This window comes from Brachycentrus maculatus, unplaced genomic scaffold, assembly GCF_059751285.1.
Source record: "Brachycentrus maculatus isolate JH-2025_06_01 unplaced genomic scaffold, ASM5975128v1 h1tg000111l, whole genome shotgun sequence".
Taxonomy (NCBI): domain Eukaryota; kingdom Metazoa; phylum Arthropoda; class Insecta; order Trichoptera; family Brachycentridae; genus Brachycentrus; species Brachycentrus maculatus.
The window spans coordinates 29,616-54,820 of NW_028280864.1; the positions used below are offsets into that span (position 1 = coordinate 29,616).

At 28.3% G+C, this 25,205-nt stretch overlaps 1 protein-coding gene across 2 annotated transcripts in view; it reads left to right on the forward strand.

Annotated features, from left to right (window-relative positions):
• LOC148310015 (very long chain fatty acid elongase AAEL008004-like) overlaps positions 1–25,205 on the forward strand; it is a 66,727-nt gene that overhangs the window by 11,662 nt on the left and 29,860 nt on the right. The window contains exon 1 of one of the 2 annotated variants that reach the window (XM_088259155.1): positions 11,737–11,990. The exons of the other annotated variant lie outside the window; for it this stretch is intronic. The gene's annotated coding sequence lies outside the window, so the exon portion shown is untranslated. Of the gene's footprint in view, positions 1–11,736; positions 11,991–25,205 lie in introns of those variants that run through there. 2 annotated transcript variants of the gene reach the window in all.

The following is a 25,205-nucleotide window of genomic DNA, read 5'->3' on the forward strand; positions in this document are numbered from 1 at the left end:
TTGTTCGAAAGGAATAACTTTTGAAGGATTTTATTTTTATTTTTCAAATTATTTTACATGGACATCCAATTTTATGACTCACCTCTATTTCATTATTTAGAATCATCAAAGATTCATTTAAATTTCGGTTTCAAATTAAAAAAAATTCAGTTCCAAATTATAGTTTTTTCAAATTATACTTTTCAGTTGCTCTTTGCGTTTTACTTGGTAATTAATTACACAATAAGTAATGATCACTCTTTGTCGATATTTTGTACTACAACAAAAATTATATTTTAATTTTTTATTTTCATTACAAAACATATCAACTCTGATGATTTATTAACTTTGTTACAAACGTTTCTCTCGTCAAACGTTAACAAAACAGTTTCGATTTAAATCACATGAAACTGAATAAATTAGGTGAATGATGGAATTTATAGTTTAAAAAAACGGAAATTAACCAAAATTAAAGGTATACATTTTTAGTTGGAATAAATATGACCAAATATACACATACTTTGAATGTAACATAAGGATTCCAAGAAATTCAAATAATCTTAAATCCACTGACGCAATATGTAAACTTTAATGCAGAATAACATTTTACAGTACTACTTAATTTGATGCATTTGACCCAGGTCCTAATACTTCTTTCTTATAAATATTTTTTAACGAACAGCAACTGGTTTTTGTACATATATTGCCTACGTGTGTTTCAACTCGAAGGCACGAAGCTTGATATTAGTATAATAAAATTCTTATCTATAACTCTTTAGCCGTACTCATATTTGGGGCCACATAAAATAGTCATTTGTCTAAACTCGGATCCACCCATTTCTGGGTGAAGGTCTTCTACAATGCCTGCCATTTCTAGCGGGTTTGGGACTATAACTGAATATATATATATATATATATATATATATATATATATATATATATATATATATATATATATATATATATATATATATATATATATATATATATATATATATATATATATATATATATATATATATAAATATATATATGTATATATATATATATATATTTATATATATATATATATATATATATATATATATATATATATATATATATATATATATATATATATAAATATATATATATATATATATATATATATATATATATATATATATATATATATATATATATATATATATATATATATATATATCTATATATATATATAAACATATATATATACATATAAATATATATATATATATATATATATATATATATATATATATATATATATATATATATATATGTCCGCCTCCGTAGTGTAATGGTCAGCACGCTCGGCTACCGTTCTGGAGGTCCCGGGTCCGATTCCCAGGGGGGTACCTGGTAGACTGGTACCTGAAGCGGAAGGCTGATCACCTTTCCTTCACGTGTTAACGATCAAGATAACACTGCGTTTATATGATGCAGTGCCCTATGCACCATTGGGGTGTGGATATGAGTTTGAATGAAATGAAAATATATATATAAGGTTCAATATTATTGGTTCAGTAAATATAATATTCTTATAAAGGGACAGCGTGAGTACCTATTTTAGGCGTCACGTAATGATAAAACAGTATTTTTTCTCGATGTGTCTTTTCTATGTAAGTAGTACTAAAGAAGTAAAGTAGATATCAAATAATATTTTGTTAAATTACGTTAACAGAAGATACAAAATGCACGGTGGTAAAATAAATTTATATAAATATAGCTGATATATATTTTATATATATATATATATATATATATATATATATATATATATATATATATATATATATATATATATATATATATATATATATATATATATATATATATGTATATATATATATCATGTTTTAATTTATAAATGGTTTTTGTCATACATAAATAGTTGTTCCATATTGTTATAAAACAATTTTATTTTAATTACTCGCGAACGGTCTTTTTTATTTTGTTAAAAGAAGGTGTGTAAGAAAAGATAGAGAAAGAAGCAGGATCAAATAATCATCGCAATACATTTATTAAAAATACTCATTTCAGTTTTTTTTTTTACAATTGGCAAGAATCAATCCTGGATATTCAGTTTCGGCGCAACTCCCGTCATTTAAATTTACGAGTACCAGGGTTTTTTGGTGACAAACATGAACATTTACACTATGATTACCTAGAGAGACTTGATATTTAACTTATTTATAATTTAGCACCTGTCGTTCGTAAAACGTTTCCTCAGATTTCCGTAAAATAACATTGAAATTTGACAAAATGTCTACAATATTTACAATAATCACCTCCATAGAATCTGGAGGTGCGAGATAAACAATCATAAATCCAAGCCGTCAAATGTTGAGCATAGATTTTTTTACGATGTCTCGCTGCAAGTTTTAAAAAAAGTAATATATTACTGTTTTGCCAGGAATCCATTTGAGGTAAGTAAATACAGTTGAACAAAAACCAGACTCTCCTTTCTTCAAGTAACAAAAGAAAACAAAAATATTAGAAATCATATATTTATATATCTATATATTTTCGTCAAAAATTCTGTAGAATTTAGCATATAAGTTTTGAGATCCGGTAATCGAAAAGAGAAATGATTAATGAGGGTAGTATATATTAATATATACTACCCTCTATTAATATAGAGCCATTAATAGAGGGTAGTAATATAGAATATAGGCCTCTATTAATATAGAGTAAAAAGTGAGGGTAGTATATATTAATGAGGGTAGGATATAGGGGGTGAACATCCGCTAAATCTCTTTTATGGTTTACAAAAACTATTAATTTTTAACAAATTTACAGAATACACTTACATTGAAGCTAAAAATGAAGATGAGTCTACCCAAAAACCGGTTTATTTTTTAACAGTAAGGTAACGAGATGTCGTCATTAGATTATTAGTGTGTAGGTGTGTGAATTAATTAGAAGTCAAACTCAGCTTAAATCCTTCATTGCGTCTTGTGCCCATAAACAGGAAAATAAGTTTTTCTATTTATTTGAATAAATTGAGTATGTATCCAATTACATATCACTAGTTTATGTACAAATGTATCATATTTAAAGGAATTTTAAAATAACGGGTGATAACGAAAAATATTAACCAAAAAATAAATACATACGGAGAATCTAGCGCAATCACAGTGTTGCCGTATTTTAATTTTAAAAATATTTTAGTTGCCGTTTAAAATTTAAATATTTTATATTAAAGGGATACAATGTAACACACAATTCAATCACCTGCAGACCGCCGCAGTGGTAACACGTCTTACCACGTCCGATTTTTTCAAAGAATGTTTGTATATTGATTTTTTTTTCGAATATATATACAGAGGCTCCTAACCTTTCAATAACTCTTTTTTCAAAACTATATAATTATTCCAAGATAACCTTATTTTTTCAATACAAAACGATATTTAAAAAAAAATACGTAAAATGTTACCTGGATTTAAAGAAAACTAAGTTCCGACTTAACGAATACTGGGCCTTAAATCGCGTCTATACGTATAAAAAATGTACAAAGTTAAAATGTTATTTCATTTTTGCAAAAAAAAAATCAATAAGAGATATTCGGATCATCTTATTTTTCAATTAAAAAAAGGAATCAATGCAGCCACGCAGGATGTGTCTTGTGGCATTGACTATGCGACATTACAGGTGGAAACTACTGTAACTCTAATCGTGACTCATCTAACTATGGTACGATACCTTGCGTGTAGACCCTGCAACCATTAACTGGTCACCAGGTTCAGAGTGATAAAGTGAAAAAAAAGTTAGACGGTACCATATGAATTAACATACACAAACTGACTCCAACCACTACAGCTAGTGAATCAAAATAAAGAAACAGTACTATGATATTGAATTATAACATGCAATGACAAACGGAAGATGTATAATTATTAAGGACAATCAAGGCTTTGGTGGAAAGTATCTAGAGACTAAGCTAAACCATCCCTTATTTAAAAATAAAATAAACACTCGTATAATACCACTTAATGAGTTTTATTTCATAAAACGCGACTAGTTTCGAAAACTACAGATATTTTCACCTACATTTGTCATTCCACGAAGTAAATGCCAAATCAATAAATAATAAAACTATCCCTTCCTTCGTAAAAGGTCATGGTGACGGTTTGGTGGACTAGAAAAGGTATTGTACACTATTAATTTCTGTTACCAAGTGAAATAATCATGGGGAAGTTCAACAGTAGGGAGCTGGAAATAATGCATCTGAAATTAAAGCGTTTGCAGCCATCTTTAGCCAATAGTCACAGGGTTATACTGTGGCACGACAATGATATACTCCACGTCTAACGAACAGAGCAAAATTTTTGTATTTGAGTTACATTATATTTACCGGACGTTTATAGGATATATTATCATATTTTCTAAAACTTTGAAAACCATTTTCAAATTTTAAATCCTTCATAATGAACTCTAACAATTTCGGCCTTGAAAATTTTTCAATATTTTTCCAACCTTTTTTCCAAGTGAAATTTCGTACTCCCAGGGTAGATCACTGTTAATGGGGATGGTGATGATATTATAGAAATGATCATTTTTACATAAAAGTTAAGGATTTTTTTTAAAGTCATACTGTATTCGACATTTGAGGTGCAATAATCCATAGATCGAAGTAGAACGTCACTCAAGCTCTCGAGTGACGTTCTATATCCTTTGTGAAGTTTTTGTGTTTCATTTTTAAATCTCATTGGTATAACATAATTATAAATTATCATACATGATAATAAATGTAGCTCTATTAATTTCGATGGTAAAAAATAATTTAAAAAAAAAAACAAAAACTACCTTTGCTTCATTGCACATTGGAACAGATTTGTATCAATTTCTCACGAATGAAAAAAAGCATAACACTTCATATTTTTTTTTTTGTTAGAATTAATATTTAATAAAAATATATATGCCATTCGTATTAAAAATGCTTTGTATGTGATACGATATCTATAATAATGATTTGATTTGTTTTAAATCTTACCATGTTCTAATGTTTATAAATGATATTAAACGTTATTTAAAAGCTTGCATTCATTCAATACATGCATAGTTGTGAAATAATAGTACTTGCGTATGTACGAATGATCATTGAAAGCTGATGTTCATAAAGAATAATAATTTTCTTTAGTAATTTAATATTTTTAAGCCTTTAGCGATGTTTCTATTTTCCTAGAAAGAAAAGATATTTCGAAAATATTTCCTTGGCAGAATTTTACTATAAATTACTCGTATGTTGAAATTGAATATGAATTTATCACAAATCAACATTTCTGTATTCACTTTAATATTACCATTTATTGCACATCTGCTTCAGAATAATTTAAACTACATAGGTAATTTAAATACACTGTATAGAATTAAAAGCTTACTTCCTTGTTTAGTACATATGGTAACAAAATAAACAATAAAACACTTTCGAAATGGATTCTAGACATCTAGAGATAATTTATAAATGTATTATACTCAAAAGTGACCTTAATGATGCGTCTAGTATTTCTATAGCAGTTATGCCACAGCTCGACAATCGTAATTTATATTATTGACTCAATAAAATATCCTTTTATGAGATACAACAAAGATATTGTCACTCGGTCTCGGATATTTCTTAACTATACTGAGTCGAAATAAATGATAGGTTCTGTAACTTGGATTACCTCAGGTATATTGCAATCGGTAAAATATTAGTGATTTATTACATGTATTCTATGAATCTACTTCACCAGTTTATCGAAAATCTATAAAAATGTAATTTCTTCCCTTCTATCCTGCCCTCATCCATGTAAAATGATAATTTTCTCCGGTAATTATCACCGTTTTGTATTGGGCCATGTGATTTAAAACCAAAGTTAATGTATCCTTTCAATAGTTCTATTTATTAAAAATAATGTGATAAAAAATCGATAACCAAATTTAATATCTAATGTTTTAAATCATAAGATATTTTGTTTCATACAAAATATATATGTTTTGTATATAATATGCACGTAAGTTACGTTTGAACAATTAAAAAAATACCTTAAAAAGTATTGGAAAGTTGGTCTCAGAAATGCATGTTGTTTTAACCGCAATATCGATTGAAATCGGGTTTGCTGACTTTAGAGCAGGTATTAAATATACCAACACAAAAATCAGTACTTGTATCTGCAAGTTTTACAATTTTTATATAAGTATGTAATCATATGCATATTTTTTAAACTCACGTCACCTTAAACATCGATGATAAAGATTTTAAAAAATAAACATTTTAAAATCATAGTGGAAAGGCAAAGTATGGGCGAAATATGTAGATAGTTTTCAGTCCCACGAAGGTTTTTAGTTACATGGAAATATAAGTTATAAAACAACGTTGCGGAGGTATGCCAAGAAAATTACCGCCTTCGTTCTTACGTTCTGACATTCGAGGACAAATTTAATACAATTTTCTTCCGCTAAAACAAAAAAAAAGAATGGTGTTTTACTAATTGTATATATGAAAATAAACGTAATCGATAATTAAATTATTATAACGATAACCATATTAATTGCCGTTTCATTGAACTCTCGGGCCGGTCATTCGCGTGAATGGCTGGGAGTTAAACTATCTATCACCCAGTGACCTTTTATTAGAATTAGCAGGTATTGGGTCCCTCGGCCCTGCTGCTTGCCGTGGGCTGGCCGACTGGCGATGGCGGCCTTGCAGTGTTACTGAACTCGGAGAACATCTCGGAGTATGCAGAGGAATGAAAGTTGTTTGCACTGGTATAGGTCAACCGACATTTCCTGTAGAATTCGTATGGAATAACATTACACTAATACTGACCCTGGAGATCGTTACTTGTTACAGTTTATCGCCGCAAGCGCATTATTATAAAACTCTACGGATTCTTAATCGTAGGTGACTGACCCAAGGCAGCTTTAAGGTTATAATATTACGAGTAGATAATATTATATTACGACGTAGTTGCACTCGTGTACGTTTATATATTTTTATTATCGAAATAACTACAATCCAAATAATATAAGAAATAAGGATTTCAGTTGATCTATGTGTTGTGATGTATTTTTCATACCCATACTTCCTTTTCTTTCTAAAAACGAATGAATTTATTTATAAATATTGGGGAAAATGAGTATCCTTGTGTTTTTGTATCCCAACAATCTATAAAATACGAACACTAATATACGTTAAAAAGTAGTTACCGTTATAATTTTTCTTCTATACATTTATATTCACATAACATACCAAACGATGAATGACAGAGTTTTATAGTCCGGTTCTTTTAAATTACGACTCAAGTCATAAAAAGTGTAAAAGAGAGGCTCGATGGAGTTGTTAACTCGGACTTATAGACCATATGATTTGGATTATATTGTACAAGTCCTATGCTATATAAGAGCACAAGAGAACTCTTTAACCCTATTAATGATTCGAGGAATCAATGAAAAAACTCTGGACTATAGGATACTCAGCAAAACTCGCCAATTATTGATCTCAAGTACCTGGAACACATCATGACATATGACCAGTGTATAATGATGGCTGAAGAGACATAAACAGAATTGGATGACGGTTATGGCAGCCAACCTTCTCTAATTGGTGAGGCACCAGCATAAGAAAAAGCAGCAACCTTTGATAAAATCGTTGCAAATAAATGGCGGAGCACAAAAAACTACGAACAGTTCAGTTCAGAGTATAAAAAAGTATCGTCCTAATGGATTATGTGATTATAATCCCATCCACACAACGGAAAAGATGATGATGGTTGTTTTGATTTTTAGATTTAATATTTTTGAAGAGGTACAAGTGCATTGAATTCAGTGTTATAATCAAGTAATATTTCTGTGAATAAAAATATAACTGATTTTTAACGGTAAATTTAATGAAAACAGTCTAAATTATGAATAACCATTGTTTCGTAGATTTTTTTTTATTTGATTCGATAAATGGTAAGATATATGTAAAGTTTTCAGGATCATGTACCAAAGCAAAGAAAATCATAATTAACACACTTTATAGTAACGTATTCAGGTTTATATAAAATTTTAAACAGTCAATTTTATTTATTTGCTTCTTATCTTAACTACAACAAAGCTCATTTATATGAGCTATGGTATATTAAGGAATCGAATACCGAAGAAGTATAATATAATAAATTGATTTAATTTTATTTTTCTAGGTTTTCCACAGTTCGAGAAATAAGAGAGCCTCTTATATAGAGATGATTAACAAGATTATTCAAAAAGTGAATTGAAATTTAGTGAATAATGCAATTTAGATAACAAAAGTATCAAATATAATAGGATATAATGCGAAATGAATTCATGATAAATGGAAAAAAGTACATTCACATTCACTTGAAGAATTTGAGAAAAATTGAGAAGAAATTAGATTATTCCTATTCGTGGTGTGGACAACTTCGCTTCTTCATGAGTCCGAAATGAGTTATTTCGTATATTTTATTTATTTTATGTTTTACACAATACTGTTGTCAATTGGTGGTATTTGGTGCTACGAGGACTGCTACATGATCGAGGATCGAGATCCTTCCCATCCGGACTTTAACGATAGCCATTAGAAAGATATTACCACAAGTTTATCCTCCAAACAAGATCTGACTTGAAGGATTTCAGAAAGCGGTGAGTAATATTCATTTTTTTTTTTAAATTTCGAAGTTTAAGGAAAATTCCAAAAATTTTGAGGTCCATTAAATGCTAATGTTGAGAATCTGCAATATTTTTTTGTGTCATCATAAATATGATAAATATTGTAATAAAAATATGGTGAATATGTTTTTTTGTCAATAAAACATGTAAAATATTGAGCTGCATCACTTAATCGATTTATCAATATTGTTGCTAGCAACGTATAAACGAGCATATAGATTAGTTCTCAATTTCAAAATTCGTTATCTATTTTTTTGTAATTACCGACTTTGTTATATTGACAATTTAATAAAGTTTTTTGTGAAATATTTTTAAACCAATTTTTTGATAACTTTTTAAAAATTATTTTTAAAACCATTTATAAAATATAATATAAATAATGTGAAATCTAATCATATTTAACGATGTGCTAATTCCCTGCTGGATGTTTTTTTTGTATTATATTAAATCACTTTTTTTGTTGAAATTATGTATAAATATTTAGTAGTATCCTAGAAAAAAATAAAAAAGTAATTAATATCCTTGGTAATCTTCTTAAAATCTTTGATTATGAAAAAATTTAAATATGTCTGCAATTTTATTGATGCAGTATATTGTTGATATGCCTGTGTTAAATAACTTATTTAACCAATGTTAGAAGTGAGAATATTTCTCCTAAATATACCATAGTACGAAAATACTTACTCTATTTTCTTAAAGAACATTCAATAAAACAAAACATGACATCTTAAATTTTTATTGATACTAATTCATTTTAATTGATTTTAAAATTGTTTTCAGAAATATTATATTCACTTTAATAGATTTTTATATTGTGTGTATGTATGTGTGTGTGTCAACGTTTATAAAATTGAGTTCTTTGAAGATCTCCGCTCACTAGTAGCAGGCAAAAAAATTGTCTTCATATTATTACTGGATTCCGAAAAATTATATCTGCGAATATAATGACGTTTTTTTGCTAGGATTCAATTATTCCCAAGTGATGGAAAACTCTTAATGTACTTCTTTGTAACTGAATGTTATGATAAAATCACAAAAAAACATATGTTGTCGAAAAGAGCGTTGATCTTTTGAACTTCAGAAGAAAACTTTGATCGGCGAATTTATTTTGATACCAGCTCCAAACACGTAAATGTGATTTATTAGTTTCCGCTTTAAGGTTTTTCGTTTCCTGCAACCACTTTGAGTAATGACCTTAGACACTGAAATAAACTATTAAAACTTAAGGTGCGTCTAAAATGTAGTTCCGATAGCATTGATTTATCTAAACAAACTTGATAACCTTCGCGCCATAGCATAGGTTTAAGATCATTAGATGTCAAATGTGATGGTTGGAGATGATCCATAATATATGTTCACGTACATTTCTTTATGTATTTAATCTGGTGATCCAACAAAAAAAAATGAATAAAATGTTTCCCATGTGTCGTGTAATATGTATAATTTCGTTAGATTATTTGGGTTGAACGGGTAATACTAATTTTAATACTATTGAAGAGATTCGTTCATTGCATTCATTTTTTTTCTTTTGATTTTCGACACTTTGATTTCTTGTATTGTATTGTTGTTATTGTTGTCACAGTTTCAAAGAAAATGCAACTGTGTATTTCGAAATTTTGTAAAACACAGATGATATTAATTTCGTATTTTTATAAAACGTTACTATTACTTACCTCCAATGGTGTACAGGGCTCTACGTTGCATCGATGAAGTGTTTGTTGATTGATCTTGATTGCTAACCACGTGAATTAAAGGTGATCAATCCCGCGTATTAAGGTTTGAAATTAAATAAATATTACAAAGAATAATTTACAGCATTTTGAGTGTGAAAAAAACACACTCAAAATGTTGTAAATAAATTGTCTAGTCAAATTATAAGCTTAAATAATAAAAAAGAAAAAGGTATTTTCTGGCGTTTCTCATGTGTGTGATTACAATCCAGGATTCGGACCTCACATACTAATATAAGAGTTTCTGCTTAATAAAAAGCTTCTTTACATCTCACCAATAGATGTCTCTAGTGAAGTTCTAGTGATTCAAGAACAAGGTTTCTAAACTGGTTCATATATACAGAACTTCCAAGAATTTGAGTAGTGTGGTTGTCAATAATGGGTAGAATTGGTGAATGTTACACGTGTGTAAAGTGATCACTAAAACCAGCCTATGACGGTCGTCAGCCCCGTAAATGCCCAGAGTTCCATATTCTTCTTCATCTTTGATGAGATGTCAAAAAATAATACAAAGAATAATCGCTGAAATTATTTTAGATGAATTTATTTATATTTATTTAAAAAGTATCTTTTGTGATTATCTGATAATTACCAAGATCTGATAATTACTGTCATTTTGTAAATATCAAGGAACAAAAATGCCTTTTTCTAAATAATGGTTGTTAAAAAAACAAGTTGTAGTTACGTGCTCTGACCTGGGAACCCGCGTTCGATTGAACTGAAAAAATTCAGATCGTTATATTCCGTCTTCGAGTCTTGGACGAACATACAAAAATTTCAGGATTATTTAACAAATGACAAGTTAAGCTCTATTTTATGGTGAAATAGCTATGGTTAAGAAATTTAAAATACCGTGTAATTTACAAAAAGTGATTTTTTGGTCAATATAGATGTAATGTTAATTACCAAGATGTGTTTTTTTGCAAAAAACGTAATGTTTGCAATGTAAATGGATTTGTTTATATTGATGAAAAATACAAAATAAACTTACTACTAAGGTACATAAATTAAAATTATTACTTTAGAACCATTTACTTATTTCAAAACATTGTCATAAAAATCCCCTCGGTGATCAGCAAATAAACATTTAAGAATATTTTTAATTCAATCGAATGTTTGTAAGCGGATTGCGATATTATAAGGAAAAAAAACAAATCCACGGAATCAAACACATAAAAAAATGCAATACTCAAAAACTGGTTTCAACAGTCTCATTCAAAATAAAATAACTACATTATCATTATATTATTCATCCCTCATGAGTGGAAGACTCGGGGTCTAGAGACGATTTGAGTGGAATAATTCGCGAATCCGATCAGGTTATATATTTCACAGTGAGAGTGGAGGGTCATTTAGTTATTGGAAAAACATCGCGCCGGGAGGATGTTGTGCATGCAAACTTAACCATTAGGCTTCGTGTTATTAAATCACAAAGTAGTAGTGGTATTTTTTTGCGAATAGAGTTCAAAAGTGAACAAATTTTTACAATATATGTATATATCATTGTTTACTGTGGAATATGTTCCTACATCTCTGATACAAACATATTTTAAGTGGTGATGTGAATAGTTAACATAAAATCGATTTTTTTAAAATCACAAATCGGTGAGTACAATTTTATACTACAATATATATATTTTTAAAAAAAATAAGTGTGACGTTTTCCGGATTTTTCCAAACTGGAATATTACGTATCGAATTGTTTGCATGGTTAAAAAAGCTGTTAGTATACGAGTATTTCGGTAACAATTTACAAATGATGAAAATTGAATAATGAAATAAAGTACATATAACAATGATTAACTGTTAAATAGACTAATTATCTGGTTAATAGTACTATTCTAAGCCTAAGGGTGTAGAATTACTAGTCTAGTTAAAATTTCACAGGATGATGTTTGGTAATGATGAAATATCAGTTCGCAAAAATCTCTTGTGTTTATTTTATCAAACCAGGGACCTTAATCACAGAACCTCTACAATAGGCTTGTGGTCAAAATTAATGTACTTGTAATATTAATACTCAAGTAAGAATAAATAAATCAGGGGCTGCATCACGAATACTACTGATATCGATTTTTCTTATCGAGATGAGAAAAGTCGATATCTAAGCTTACCGAGGTAAGCTTAGTATTCATTCATTAAGTGAGGTTTACTTCCCCAAAATACTTTCCGTAGCTTTTTCCGAATGACATCATAAATAGCATCGATATTAATAGACGAAAAAAAAACAAATATTTTACACCTACAGTATGTTTTTAATAAAATGATGCGCAGAGGTTTTCAATGTATTTTTGCAATCTTAAATAGTCCTATTAATACGTGTTTATTGCGTAAAATTTTCACATAATATGTTCCAAAACATACCTCGACTTAATAATAATTTTCTGTTATTTTAAACCTTATATTACCTTTGATAGTATAATCATATAGGCATTGCGCAAAGCGAGTGATATTTGTAGAGGAAATGATGCTAAGGCCAGTTGTACAATTGTACTGCGAACAAAGAAACGCGGGCTTTACGGATGTTAGCTTTTGCTGTTTACGTTAAAATATTATTTTATAACATTTAAGTTTCCCTGTCGCACTGTGGCCTTCAATCAGCCAACGTTGACACTATATTATACCCAATCATTATCCATTATTATTATTGATAATTATCAACAATTCCACAGCGTATCATCACGACTTTGTTTTATCGACGTTTATCTTACAGTCGTCGCCATCCAAAAGAACATTACTTTTAACAATGCAGTTTTTGAGATGAATTTGTGATATATTTTGTGAATAAAGTGGAGACATTATCGATGTTTTTAAAAATAATTTACAAAAAAGTTATTTTCATTAAAAAATCGATTGTTTGCCCTCACATTAACATTTTCAAGAAGTGAATGGAATTTCTGACTTGTAAGTCATAAGCTCCCAATAACGATTCAAAAGGAAAAATTTTAATTTTAATAAATTAATTTTTTTAAGTGCATAAATTTGTGTTATATTTATATTTACATATTTAAATCAGATACACTTACTACTAAAAAAATCATCTGTTGCTGAATGAAAATTGATCTATGAACCATAAGATAATAAATTTGACGCATTACCAAAGAACCACAACCAGACTCAACTATAACATGTAACTTAAAATGTATAACGTGGTTCCAACATGTCCTAAAAGCAGAAAGCTCACAGGACAATATGTTTGTAAATTATATTATTGTCATCAAAGTTTATGACACAGAAGAGTAATTTTCATAAAATTCAAATAATTTCATTTCTAAATACGGTTTAAAAGTACGTTATAATTTAATATGATATCATATATATATATTTATATATATATATATATATATATATATATATATATATATATATATATATATATATATATATATATATATATATATATATATATATATATATATATATATATATATATATATATATATATATATATATATATATATATATATATATATATATATATACATTATATATATATATATATATATATATATATATACATTTATATATATATATATATATATATATATATATATATATATATATATATATATATATATATATATATATATTTATATATATATATATAATCTCTTTTCGATTCAAAATTATTTTAAAACAATTAATTCACTTAACAGGATTTGGGATAAATGAACGATTCCATGCCCATGGATACATATATTGAATGAATAATGCATCGTCGATACTGCCCAAAAACTTGAATAATAGTAACATATTTTGGTTTATTAATGAATTTATGAAAAATGGGACATATTTCTTATTAACATTTTTCAAAATTCATAAAAGCCTCTTTTACCCTCGTCTGTTTTCGAGCTCATTTAAAAGTACACCACATAAGATCACTTGCAATAATTAATTAACGGTACCCTGCATGGAATTTATTGAGTTAATTTTATTTCATAAGTCCAAGTCCTTTAACCGCAGAAAAATTTATGTACGAAATGGAAGGAAGAAATATTCACTCAGATTTAATTATTATTATTTAAATATTCACGAGTAGTTAATCACATTTCAATGATAAAAAAGACGCTTCAAATGTTTTATAAATTTATTTGGGTATTCTAAGTGCCAGGATTTAGTGTCTAATGATTGAAGTTTATGAATGGTTTATGTTATACTCCATAGAATTTATAAAACAAAATAAAAATATTTTTTGAAGTTTAAACACAATACCTACCAATTATCATGTTTCTTTGTAGAGTGACATCTTTAAACATTCGTTCAACTCATTTTTTACCAACACCAGCGCCATCTTCCGTCCAATGATGAAACTCGCAAAAAAAATCCTTCATACGATGCCAACGATTTAAAAAAGATTTCGCAAATTTTTGTTACTTCGGTTAGTTAATAAATTCTTTCATCTTATAAAAAAAATCACAAATACATATATAATGAGCTTATAGAAATTTTACGCCTTCGTAAAATAACTTAAAAGTATGCGAAAATATTCAACGCGTAGGACACAACGAAACCTGAATTTCAGAATGTGAAATAAAATACGATATATAAAAATGTAGTTGGCGAATTAATGTTTTTTTTTAAATCTTATTCAGCATTGGAGTATATAGAGAAATGTATTGAATATTGGATACTTACAGGGCTCATAAGCTGTTTTAAATCATTATAGGATATTGTTAATGGTTTTATTTGGTCATGTTTTCCCTTTGTGTTATAATATTGTATTTTACATGAACATGTTTACTTACATCCCTTTTTCGCTGTAAAAACTCACATAAAACGTATTTATGAAAAACAAATTAATAAATAATTTAATAAAATGATTTTGAAATGTGAAAAGAGTATGAACATTATTTGAGACGCCTCATAGAAGATTTTAATCGATGTTAAAGAATGCATTTTTTATATTATCTTCGGTTTTATATATTTTTAAACGTTTTTAACTGTAGTCATTTGAAAAACACAGCTCTCAATTAAATTATTACCTGTGTTCAATTAATGTCATTTTCTCTCGTTCGAAGAGTAATTTCCCATGTTTGAATCCTCTATGAAGTTAAATTCAACATTACAAACATTATAAATCATAACCAGTGGCCTGATTTAACTAGAATGTGTTACTACAGACTAGACTTCGAAGAGCACCGGTGATCACCCTCTTAAAATTTATGGTAAGTATGACGCTGTAGAACAGCAGCGCTTTTATATACAATTAAGTGGTGCAGATGAGTGAAAGTTGAAGTTCTTTTTCATTCTTTGACCCCTATCCGCACCCAGATTGGCGCATAGGATACTGTATCGGAATGAGGCGTTATAACTTGGCTATTAATTTACGAAGGTAAAGTGCTCGATCAGTCGCTCTTCAGATTCTAAGATTTTAATGTATAACATATTTTATGGGATACAAATGATGAAGGTTACACCTTTCAGGGTAAAGAAAATAACTACAATACAAGAATTAAAAACGAGAACTTATGAAAGGTGGGGGGGAGATGACAGTAGATAACTGCCACAAGCTATGAGAGTACTAGCATATATAGATTTTACCTATAAGGTGAAATGGTCACATAATATTATATAAATAACTTTATGGGTGTCCGTTATACATTATCGTTATTATTCCGAGTAATATTAACTACTGGTATTACCTGCTAATGTCTCATTAAGAAGAAGAAAATTAAGCAAACAATGAAGCATCCAATGTTGTATTAATCATGAAAAAAGCGATAAGAATAACTGATCTCTAAAGTTATAACTCATCAGAAAATGAGAAGGGATTCACGATTTTTGCGTAGAAGTAACATGCACTGGGCAATCGAATTAGGCAAATTGAATATTAAATAATTTGCAATGAAACTAAAAACTTTTTTCTCCCATCTTCATCTAATATTCAGTCATACTCTCCAGATTCTTATATCTAAGACTAGAGTACATTCCTATATTGCACAAACAATGCAAAACTATTGAAATTTCATGAATAAGTACTTTTTTGCTTATAGTATTTCAGAAAACTGACGGCAGCAAATAAAATCCACCGTAAAAACTAATTGAAAATAAAACTGATGTTTTCTACCACTACAATAACATTAGATGTATTTTATTTCGCTCAGTGAATAAGTAGGATCTACAAAGAACGTATAAATGAATTATTAATTGCTTTATTCATAAATTAGTATATACAATACTTTTTGTGTCAATATTTTTATGTCTTAGAACTTTATTGTCATTTATAATTAATTTACATCAAACGAATGATATCATAATTTATCAGACATCTGAAAAATCTTTTTTTAAACAATAATTATACTGCCATTTCCCTGCAGATGTAGGAAGAAAAGATACATTAAACTACATTATTATGTCTTTGTAAAAATTCTTTGCGTCTTCTATATTCAAGCATCTCTTCATACATACCAAGCGATTATTATAACTCCTGGCTTGACCATATCCAATTATTTCGATTATATGTTGTCGTGCCAAGTATTTATCAATTCACCCTTAAGAACTTAGCAAAAAGTTTCACAAAATTTTAAATATATAACGTGGCTACTTATTATCCGTGAGTATTATTTTGTGAGTGCAAAATATTTTGAAAATGTTAATTTTTTTCAATTTGATTGCATTATTTGGGCGTTTCACGTCTTATTTGAATAAATTTATTAGATTAACAAACTTGTGAATTGGAAGATTTAGTATAAGCTTACCACAACCATTGGCAAGTCGCGAATTCTTTCAAATAAAATAATATATGAAAGTGAAGATAAGGTGTGCGTAGTTCATTCAACTTTCATTTCAGGGGCGTTGATGTAAATGGAAACTGCTTTTCGTTAGCGCAGGGAGGGGGATTGCAATAAGAAGTCGGTCATGAGGAGAACAACCTTTTACTAGTATTAGTATTAATTTCTCAATAAAATAACGAACTAAATCTAGAAAAAGAAAAATGTTTACACTGTTTTATTTTGGTATTGAGAAATGTGTTAAAGGAGACGCTAGGCATTACTTTGTAAACAATACTCTGACAATAAAGTAAAAACCCACTGGGCAGAAATACCCATTTTTAAGCAAAAATATCAAAAGTTATAATATTTTGTAATTTTACCTCAAAGTACAAATAAAATAAAATTACAGTAAGACCTAGTAAAAATTAAAATCAATTTGAAAATATATTATGAAGAGTTTGAAATCAATCACAGATTATTTCGAAATAATGGATGAAATAATCTCTCTATTGTTAAATCAATTTATATATTTTTCTTTACAAATATTTTAAATTTGATTTAATAATAATTTATTTCAACAAATCTACCAGTAATAAGATTTACACCGCATAAAAAAATACAAGTTTTTGATTTTTTTTTCAATGATCAAATTTACATTACGTTAAATGTTTTCATATTTTTATATCTTTACAAATATAAGATAATTAATAAGACTTTTCTTTAAGTTATATTATGTTTAAATCATGATTTACTCGTCAATTATAAACGATCCAATAAATATTTTTGTAGCAGTTTTAAGTACACAAACCTCTTTTAAGACAACCTATGGTAGACTCATGCCCGTAATATAAACAAACCTGTATTTCCTTTATATTATATTAATACAAACAAGGAATTTTATAATTGGGTTATTTTACAGAAAAATGGTAGATTTTAATGTTAATTTTGACTTGATAAAGAGAGGAAAAAAGTCTTTAAATAAAATAAAAAGATTTTGGTTGTCAACCCCTGGCCAATATCATGTCAGAGCGTCGAATCGCTTTCTCTTTCACCGAAACATTTGAGGCGGAAGCAGCGAGATGAAGTTCAAGTGTACTATGAGAGAGTATAGTGATGTGTCTTGGTACGACCCAGATGCCACATGTTCGATACTCACTTGCTTCACAACCGACATTTTTATTAAAATTAACAACATAGTGCTAACTGATTTGTTCTTTGATTTATGTAAAAACGATGTCATAAAATCAAATTTCCCTGTTGTATGTACTAATTTAGCGTTCTCGTGATTAACGATTCTTTTAAAAAGTATTTATAAAGTATGTTTAAAAAATATCAGGGATTTTGCGATGTTCTTAAGAACCGCGGGAAATTTATTTGACGATAAGTTTATTAACAATCATTCATTACACGTAAACCGCCATTAAGATATACATATTTTTCTGGGGCCAACCCAGAAAAGTGTGTTAAATGATGACGTAGTTATTTTATAGACTTTCTGAGAATTTGAACATGGAATAGAACATAGAATTTGAACGGCTGAATGTTCTAATTTTTAAGATAATAATAATAATTTAAGATATATTTTGGATAAGCATTGATAACTTTGTAGTATGGTTATAAAATGGTAAATTACAAATGTCAAATCACAATAATTTTATTTTAATGACCTAATTATGGATTCATTTTCCGAAAGCGGCAGTCACGAAAAAGTGTTAATAAAAGTGGAATTACAAAGTGAACGATGGATGATAAGGAGAGTATTTTTTCATAATTTAAGATAATTATGTAAGTCATATAACTCACGTCATAGTAAAATCAATATGTAAAATCATAACCTAAGTAACTTCACTGGTGACTTAGAATCAATGAAATATATAAACTCATCCCTCTAGCGAGATAGCGAGTGTTTTTGCCTAGAATTTTCACTCATGAATTACATGAAATTATTTAACTTTAAACATAAAGAGTAAGTTATTCATCTTTACAGGAAGAGTTAGTACCTATATCTTTATAATAACAAAATATATCTCAATATAAAAATTTGGGATTAATATAAATTTATCAAAATATTAATAAGTTATCTCATTTATTACATTTTTTCTTATGAAAACCGAAAATTATAAGTAAAAAAAATCTTCCTTAACCGTTTATTAACATTATCAAATATTTTACAATGGTTTGTAATTCTATGTCAAAACTGCAATTCACCAAATTAAAAGTGATCAAAATCTTAATTGAAGAAGTGAATATAGTAAAGAAGATGTATGAAATGGATACAGGTATTAAATAAAAGTGTTTGAATAAAATTAAAAGTGACGTTACATGAGCTAACATGATACATGTTACTTTATCTGAATACGTGTTTATCAAATCCTTAGGTATTTTAATTATTTATGTGATTTATCATAAGCATAAAAAATGCTTAATTTAATCACGTAAATTTTTTTCAGCAACGTAAAAAACACAAGACGAACACAAAGTACTTTATGTATGTGACACAAAATTGATAAAATATTTTGGTTATTCACAAAAAACCATATTTTCTTCTTTAGTAAGATATATATTATATAAAATAATAAAACTAAATTATGAATAAAATACTCATGCGTATTTAATTTATGAAAATATTGGTTAGGAAATAATACAAGATTCTATCAGTAAATATTTTATGGGTAGCTCACTGGACTCGTTTTATTTTTCGGTCTGATTCTTAAAACCAGATATTAATTTTAACTGAAAAGAAATGTCAAGAAGCCACAAATTTTCCTAGAACAACCATTGCTGGTCCTTTTCAAAGTTTTGCATTAAACTAAAGTCTCATAAATGTTATTCATATGAAATTTTAAAATAAAAAAGTCATTGTGTTTATGAAAATAAGACTTCTCTTATTTAAATTGACGATGTAGCAAAACTTACCAATCTATTTACTATTCAGAAATAATTGGCATATATTATTAGGAAACTCCCGCAAATAAATTTGATTGATTTAAATTTTGTATAAATTATAATACAATGCTATGGATCTAGTTATATCTCTCAATATTTATTACCCAACGAATGTATACATAATTTAAATGTTTTCAAATTTACCACCAATTATTTAAGTAATGCCTGAATCTAAACGCATATTGGGTTAGTTTTTCGATGTTGTTTATTTAAGTAGTGCTTTTTTTCTTATTCTTCACCTTGCAACAATGTACGCATTTGTATAATCTCAATTTAATACTCGATTTGTATAAATCGAGTATTAAATTGAGAATAATAATTATTATTGTGAAAACACCTTGCGGTTAGCGCAAATGGTTGCTGATCTAAATATGGCTGTATTTCACCATTTAAATGTATTTTTAATAAATAAAATATTTGTGGTAAAGTATAAGTACAATGACATTCAAAATTTGGGTAAAAAAGCATTATATGCACAAATTTTACGATTTTAGTATTTCCTTCTGTGCATCGCGAATCGTATTTTCGTCTCGTATAAAACTTATTGAAATATTCATTCATAATTATGATTACATTATTCTAATTTTAGTATTGAATTAACCTCTTATATATTTCTGAATAATACTAGAGAATCCAATATAATTAAATCGAGTTGGGTTGTGTCCCACGATTTTAGGTGTCACGGTCCCAAGTTTTTAGGATCGAACCGTCTCACATTAAAAAACATATTTTTTAACATTGAGTTGATTAACAGCCTACTTATAAGAAAATAAACAAATATTGATTATTTTCTTTTTTCAGGGATGCAATAATGGTATTTTTAAATTGTTATTTGGCTCCAATGGCTAACCATTCGTAAAATTCAAATTATCAAAGTGATATCTATGTCATCGCTATTTATTGTCTGTACGGTTATACGCCTCTTCTAAATAAACATTCTTATTACATGCTTTTTCTGCATTTTCGTGTCTACTAGGTAGACTACTCGTTAAAATTTATCTAAATTTGTAAGCGATAATAATCACAAAATCATAATAAATATTTGTGTGTAGGTACCTGGTTAATAAATTTGGATGTAACATTTAACCGGATCGCTATAATATGACTGCGTGCTTTTATTATAGTGCATAGACAAACATCGTAAGTACTTCTAAGCGACATTGGCCAATACTCTTCTGGACTTGATCACATTCACACAAGGCGGCTATGTAGGCTAACTTACCGGGAATTATCCAATAAAACAAGTTTTTCAACATCAAATGCAATACGCTGCATATTAGACAGAACCCGGTAAGAGTAGCTATTAGCTGGAACTTGAATACCCTAGACTTGACTGGTCGGGTATTCTCCAACCGCGATCGAGACCGTTCCGCTGCATTTCCATTAGCTATTGTGAAATAACCAAGTTTACTTCACGATCGACCTGCAGGCATTGCTACTACACTCCTATAATATGTTGTAACTTTCAATGCACCCACTTCTCCCCACTATATCAGATAATGCCTTGTATTCCGTAATGTTAATTAATTCCATGTTATGATTGTACCTATAACATTGTAACTCATTCTAAAGTTTGTAGCAACAAATTGTCTATAATTTCACAAATCAACAATCATAAAACTGGTCACCAATTCAAAAAGTAAATCGTTTTTTTATAATCAAAACCAATATTTATGTAGTTAACTCACCATACATATTTAAATTATTATTATTTTATCCTCGTATGAATTGGTAAATAAATAAGTTTGCAAATCCTTTATATCCAAAAGGCTATCATAATCATTTCATTTCATATTGATTTTACAACGCGTCACATAAATAATAACTTTTGAAAGTTAGAAAGTCTTTGTAAAATATTTATTTTTGTATTATCCTCGCCGAGATTTTCCTTGAAATCGTGATATTATATTATGGGGACCACTTTATACTTATTGATCAAAAACAGTTATTATTATTACGAAATAAATATACCATGTCATATAATATTCTCAGATATTATATCCATATTAACATTTTATTATTATTAATAATCATACATACACGGAAGGCCAAAAATTTATTATTCTAAAAAACTATTACTCAAAATTAATAACGAATGATTGGTATACATTGTTTAAATGAAAGAAAAACGGAACACATGCATTACATGTAATTAAATAAATAAATTTGTTCATTGCAAGATTATAATACTTTTGGATCAACTTATCGTGTGGTGGGTATACATAATACTTTACTACCCCGTTATAAACGTATATTCTATTAAAGTTATTAAGGGTTTATATTGAGATCACGAAAAACGGTTAAGCAAAGATAAACGCAGCCCTGTTTTAACACATTTCTTTGATCAATGATCGTGTTTTTATTTTATGCAACCTTTAGCGTAGATATCGGGTGTGTTTTAAATATTGATAAATAAATATTTTAAGTATTGTCTTTGGAAATTTCATTTAACTTTACGGTATTGAGTAGCGTTGATATCAATTTCAAGTACATTATATACATGTACTTAATTTGTATAATTTGTAATTGTTGTTATAAGCCACAATTATAAATTTACTTTATCAATTATTTTTTTAACTGGATGAGGGTGGAATGCATTGGGCAAAGGTCGACTGAATGTTTCTTATTTAATATGTAGTTTACGTTACAAGGGCAAATACTAAGTGATGATACAGGTAGTAGAAACTGCAGGTTTCAAACAAAGAAATGCCTTTATCCATATGTATTTATTATGTTAAAGAAGAAGTGAGTTACTGAGTAAAAAAATCCTAAGATGGAAACATTTTGGGTGACAGTGATGTGATGTTAATGTTTTTAATGTATTTTTGTGATTCTTACGATTTTATTAAATATGTATAAAAACTATGCTTTCATTTTTCATTTTTATAAGTTTAAAATTTTTAACAAGATGTGACGATCGTTGGTCACACCCCTCTTTTCCGGCTCGCAGAACTTGCAGGGTGCGAAAATATATCAGATGACTAATTATCACAATTAAACTTTTATTGCTTTCTATTTTAAACTTCCAAGGTACATTCCACATTCCTTCAATCTCTTTCGTGTTTCAGTTAAATCCGTAACAGTCATCATCCACCAACAAGTCAATGTTTTTGTTTGCCAACTAGTATGTTCGAGTGGTTTGAACTTTGCACAGTAACGAAAGTGCAGTTGAACTTGTTTAAAGTAGACAAACAGGAAGAAGTTGCGCAAAATCTATGCACTTTACTATTGCAGCTTGCATTCTGTGCATGGCTGCATTCTAGGACAATTATAGGCCATGCAAGATCTATTGGCTCATACTTTAGGAATTACTACTCATATTATTTCTTAACAAGTATGTTTTTAACCCACCGACTTCAATAATTGACTTTGTAATGAATAACACTTATGAGCACGTATTTATCATATTTTAACACTTTTACACTAAAACACTCAAGTCTTGTTCTGATCTGATCATCAAAATAAATTTTACCAGGTGATTTTATTTTTTGAAAATGTCAGGGAAAATTGCTAATGGTTGGCTTCCTAATCCTTCTTCATGTCATATACAAGAAGTCAAATTTGAATTTCATTAAGATTTTAAAAAAATGTAAAACTTAACCACCGATTGTTTCTGAAGTTTTGAAAAAAAAGTCAAGTATTGACTATTATATACTTGTCATATATATATATATATATATATATATATATATATATATATATATATATATATATATATATATATATATATATATATATATATATATATATATATATATATATATATATATATATATATATATATATATATATATATATATAAACCGAATAAACAATCGACCGCAGATTATGGTAAAATGTTTAAAAATCTTGAAAAAGTTCACATCATTAAAGAACATTTAATGTATTACCGAAAATACATTCTTTTTTACTCGTACCTACTACATTTTGCTGCGAGCAGGCTCGAATTTCAAATTTGCAATTTTGTAAAAGTAAAAGGTTAGTAGTAGGTTGTCCACCTCCGTAGTGTAATGGTCAGCACACTCGGCTACCGTTCTGGAGGTCCCGGGTTCGATTCCCAGAGGGAGTCAAATAAATATTAGTGATTTTTTCACTCTAATATTTATTCAATATTACCCTGGACTGGTACCTGAAGCGGAGGGCTGATCACCTTTCCTTCATGTGTAAACGATCAAGATAATACTGCGTTTATATGAAGCAGTGCCCTATGCACCATTGGGGTGTGGATAAGGGTTTGAAAAAAAGGTTAGTACGATCCATAGTGGCACCAGAAAACTTTTAAACGTTTAAACGTTTTGCCCAATATGACGTTAATGGAACAATATTATTATGGAATTTGATTTATTTCAACGGATGATACAAGCCAGAAATTATTTGTTAAAATATCAAAATCAAACATTCCAAAATGTAAAAATTTTGTAGAAAAAATTCAAGCATTATATCTATAGTGTACGATATTTTACATATAAAGTAAGGGGGTCGAATGCCCGCAGGATACGTAGTAACTTGTACTTATTACAAATAATAATGCTTATTATGAATGTGTCAAAGTATTATTATAAATCAAATAGCGGCATTCTTTCCACATAGTGTCTGAAGCAATTCTTCGAACGGATAAGTTTCAGTGACTGTGATTCAGCGTCTGTTGATTTAAGTAGTAATAATTTATATAAAATTGAAAGCTTCGCACTTCAAAACTTGCAATTAGGTTTTGGATTACTTGGATCTTCCCGGATCAAGTTATTTGAAGGTCGCAATGATCCCCCGTTTTTCACTTGACAATTTGTATTATTATTAGAGTATATATTTTAATATTTATATAACATTATGTTACCAAAACCGTATTCTTTTTAACTGTAAAAATATCATTTATTTATGCATTCCGGATTTTACTAAAGTACAGTTACCCACAGTACTTGATATAAAGTAACTAGTCAGTATGTACTAAGAGAATATGCGAGTATCACATCACAGCATACCGATGATTTCGAAATGAAACCTGCTGAAGATAGCCCGAGGAAGACGCGTTATTATCGTCTTTCTCTTTCATCCGAATCAGAGTAGGACTTCACAAAATAACATTCCCGTTGTTTATTTTATAAAGAAGTTGCTGCGCGTATTTATTTATTTATTTAAACTTACTGTTCGTATTATAAGCTAC